Below are 5,126 nucleotides of genomic sequence, written 5' to 3'. Positions count from 1 at the left end.
CGTCTCGATCAAATTGCCATGGACGCCCCAACAATAAGTGGCAAGCATCCATCTCCATGATGTCATAATAGACCTCATCTTGGTATTCCCTGATCTCAAGGGGTACCCAACACCTTTGGGTAACCTTCATCTCACCTACGTCCTTGATCCACCCCACACTATACGGATTAGGGTGCGCCTCAATAGTTAATCCAAACCTTTTGGCTGCCATGTCGCTGATAATGTTCTCTTGACTCCCACTATCAATGATCACATTGCACTTCACCCCTTGCACTAGACATCGGGTTCAGAGCAATTGATGCCGTTGATCCGACTCCACCTTACTTGAGACCACAAGTCTTCTTACTACATGTATGGCTTGTCCACCATCATACTCCCCATTATAGTCATCATCAATCGGCTCACAACACACATCCCCTTCATCATCATATTCCTCATCGGCTTCATACCGCTCAACCATATTGGCACTTCTTCTCTTGGGATACTCATTTGAGCGGTGACCCCACTAATTACATCGGAAGCATTTGAATGGAGCCGGTCTCAAATAGGGGTTATGTCGCCTTAAAAGGCCTCACATCTCCACTAGGTGCCTTACCCGCACTTGGCGCCTTGGGATCGCTCGAACTTGCAATACCGTTGCCCTTATCAATCCCCTTGGGAGCTCCTCTTCCACCATAAGTATTCTCAACCCCGGCTCTCCTATAGCCTTCACGTCCCCTCAAACTCAACTGTGCCTCAGCCTTCAATGCTAAATTACGGGCGTCTTGCACCTGAATCACCATCTGTGTTCCAATCCGATCTTGGATGTTGTACCTCAATCCTTCAAGATACCTTGAAGTCTTTTGGCTTTCGGTTTCCGACAAGTTAGCCCTTGCCGAAAGCCGCAAGAACTCCGAGGTGTATTCGTGCACACTCCTTGCACCTTGTGAGCAATTTCGATAAGAGCTGTAGATGTATTGCTCGTAATCGGGTGGTAGGAATCTCTCTCTCAACATCGACTTGATTCTAAGCCAAGATCTAATCGGCTCCCTTCCTCCTCTTCATCTCCCTTCTTTAACATTATCCCACCAAACTGAAGCTCTGCCTTTCAACCGGTAAGCTACCAAACGGACTTTCCGATCCTCCGGTATTCCCGCATAATCAAAGAACCGCTCCACCTCTAACAACCAATCGAGAAAACCCTCTATGTCGAGTTCTCCCCCGAATGACGGTAAGTCTACTTTCAATTTGAAGGCGTCGTCCCTCTCAAAATTGCCTCCAAACCCCATTCTCACATTCGGCTCGCCCCGATATCTGCCTTTTTCATTACCCCGACCCCCATACGGGTCATTCAAACCAACATTCTCCCTCTCATAACCACCTACAACATCATTATGCACAATATCCGTATTCCCCGCACGCACATGCGCGGGACCAACAACATCATTCGCATGCACATCATGTCTAGGTCTATCATGCATAGCATTATCATCCATCCTAATCCCCATATTCCTAGCAATCCTAGGCATATCGTAATCATCAAACAAGTCCCCATCACTATCACTGTCCGCATTTCTAATGATTACAGGATTAGTCTGCCTTACCTCTTGAACCCGAGGGTCCATGGCTTGGGGTGCATAAGTTCTCCTCGGTGGTGGTGTCGGTTGTCGGTCAAGTAGAGGACGGGCTTGTTCTTCTTACCGCCGGGGAGGCTCTCCGGTCAAGAGAGCTTGATTATTGCGGGTTGTTATAGTGAGTTCTTCAAGAATGAGACGAATATCTCGGGTACTCGTGTCGTGCTTCTCTTCTATCGCTCTTAGAGACTCCATAATATGCTTCACGTTGCCTTCTAGCGTCTCAACTCGTTGCTCCATGGATCCGGTGGTTTCGTTTGTGATACGTGGTTGAACCATTTCCGAGAAGAAGTCTCCGGAAGGAAAACGACTCGGCTCTGATACCAACTGATGTAGCGTGAAATCGACTGAGAGTTTTAATCGTAAACTCACAAAGAATACAATCTTTTCAAGCTAAACTTGAAGGTTGAATAAACCCAAAACAAGGATGAACCTTGAGCTCCAATGGAGGCTTGAGATAAATTTCATAAAAAGTTAGGTTTCATTACAAATAATGGAGTTTATATACTCCAACAAAATAAAAGGGAAAAGACTAAAAGCCCTTGAATAGGGTTTCTAACAACACATAGGACAAGGGGTAGGATGGGAAGGGTAAGAATTAATGGCAACCTAGTAAATGTTGGGTGATGGCAAAACAGTAATTAACCAAGGGCAGGATTGGTCCCCCTCCAATGGTAGAACTTGGAGGAGAAGTATTCTCCTGGCAGGACACGCCCCGCGTGGACCTTGGTACGCCCCGTGTGACTGAGCCACTGAGATGGGAGAGTCTTCGACGAGCACTTCACGCGTGGCGTTCCGGATTCACGCCCCGCGTATTGAAGCCTCTGATCCTGGTGGTCCTCACTGATGGACTTCACGCGAGGCGCCCCTGGTGGTACGCCCCGCGTAGTCGGCCTCCTGGACAATCTTCACTTCGGACTCTGGTTTCACGCCTCGCGTACTTAGAGATGCGCCCCGCGTCACTGATCTCCTGGACAATTCTTCGGCAAGGGAGTCCTTTACGCCTCGCGTCTTGTCGAGCACGCCTCGCGTGCCTGGCTGGTTAGCCCGACTCTCACTGTCCTCGTCTCTTAGCTCCAGGCTCGGGTTTAGGGACAGGATTCCCTCATCAGATGCAGTGATGATTTTGTAATTTCTACAAGTTATATATGAATTTCCATATATATGAATTTAGTATTAATTGCAACTGAAATTTACAATTAATTTAGTATTATAATTTAGTACTAATTACAATTTACCCATTTTTTAGAACTTTCCTTTTATTCATTTCCCAAATGCCCCCTTATTGTTATTGTAAGGATACGGTTATTGATTAATAAAATTGTGATTTTTCGCATTATCTCCTAATCAAAGATCAGTTGACCAATAAACAAAGAGTCTCCTTCGACAGCAACACCCTCATCGATCTCAACGAGCAGCCCCCTCCAATCATCCACCACGACATGTGGTCGATGATTCTACACGGTTCATCATCATAGTCTTCATCATAATCATCTCTATGAGCATACTCTCCGACGAAGGGATTTCTTTGTCCCTTATCACTGACATATCACTTGTTCAACCCGCTGCTCTGCTCAAGGTGTTGCAGATCATCATAGCCATAAACATCATCCACACATCACTTTCAGAGCCGGCTTGCCTTTAAGGCAGCCAAGGCCACTGCCTATGGCCTAAAAATATTAAGGGCCTCGTATATATTTTTAGTTTAATATAGGTTATAAATAGAATTCAAATATATATGTATATATATTATATCTTATGGGATTAGTAGAGCCCCACTATGAAACGTAATATATATAAATAAAATAAAGGTTACTGATATAAAAGAATAATAATATATTTTTTTTTTTGGTAGAAAATGAAAAGAAAAACGAATAACAATAAACTACCCAGGAATTAGCCTAGGGAAGCTAACCCCAATCCTATCTTCTAAGAGAAGATGAGAGATGAAACTAGGGGAAACAGGAAGGGTAGTAACGCCTAACGTCCCTTCATGGCCCGCCGCCGCCAAGCGATCAGCAACACGATTCTGCTCTCTAAAAATGTGTCTGAACTCTACGAACTCAAAGGAGGAGCAAAGCCTTATAATAGCTTTGATGAGGTTGCGACTGTTAAGACCCATAGAATGATTCTCAGAAATCATTTTGATTGCTTCCAAATTATCAGACTCCACAGAGAGCCTCTTAACACCCAGCCTTTTAGCAAGATTGACTCCAGTAAGAATAGCCCAGAGCTCCGCAGAAAAGGAAGAACCCAACCCTAAATTCTGGGAGAACCCAGAAAGCCAGACGCCCCCTACATCTCTAAGCACACCTCCAGCCGCAATCTTTAAGAATAATAATATATTATATAAGATATGGAATGGAAGTAGAGCAGTTTCTATTCAAATCCTCCAAATTCAATATATACCTATCTATCAGATTTATATTTACTATTTATCAAATCCATATTCAATGTCTATTTTTTTTTTTTAAAAACTTTAAAATATATATAAAAAAAAAGATATATATATATATATACTACCCTTGTTATAAATTACAAACTATTAAATTTCTTTACAATTTATACTCTATTTACAAAAATAAATATTTCATTTCCAATTAGTTTCGATTAATTTTTGTACACTATACTGATCTTCATCAAAACGAAATGTGTACAAATAATAGGTACAAAATTATTTTTCGTCTTGTTAATTTATTTTTTATTTTCTTTTGATTTTGGGATTTAATTCAGTGTATTGATAATTTTTATAGTTTCTCTTTATACAAAAAAAAAGAGACATTGAAGGACTAAATATAAAAATTTAATTAGTGATTTTTTGCATCGCAAAAGGTTAGAGTACTTTTTAGATAAATATAAAAATTTTCGTTTTATATTAATATATATTTTTTTCAATTCTAAGGCATTTTCTACATCAAAAGAGAGACAATATTATATATAAATATATATGTATATCTATAATTTTACTTATATATAAAGGGCATACATTTCGTATCTCGTCTAGAGCCTCAAATAGTCCCGAACCGGCCCTGATCACTTTCTCCATGGTGAATATGTTGATCAGCCTCTGATACCAACTAACACAACCGAATAAACACAGATTCATTGCTAATTTGATTCGATGTGTGAATACCCTAATTAGTAACCTTCAAAATTCTCAAGAGCTTCAGTAATGCAAACAATTACAATTTCTTATTTGGAAGGAAGTTAACGGAGGTAAATGAGAGTAATTGAAGGTTAAATATCACATTAACCTTGTTTGAGAGTTGTTTTGGAGAGTAAATGAAACTTAATGGAATTTAAATATTTACTTCTTTTAACCTCCAAACTCTAACCTCCAAAGTGAGGGTTAATGGAAGTAACAAAAAAATCATTAATTTTTAACTTTTATTTCCATCACTTCCATTTCTTTTGCATTACCTTATTTAACTCTTACCTCTGTCACCTTTCAAACTTCCAAATAAATGCAAACAATGATCTCCTCCTTACAATGAAGATAAGCTTTATTATAAT

The sequence above is a fragment of the Euphorbia lathyris genome, chromosome 9 (genome assembly GCF_963576675.1).
Source record: "Euphorbia lathyris chromosome 9, ddEupLath1.1, whole genome shotgun sequence".
In the NCBI taxonomy this organism is placed as follows: Eukaryota; Viridiplantae; Streptophyta; class Magnoliopsida; order Malpighiales; family Euphorbiaceae; genus Euphorbia; species Euphorbia lathyris.
Note: the sequence above shows the minus strand (reverse complement) of the source record.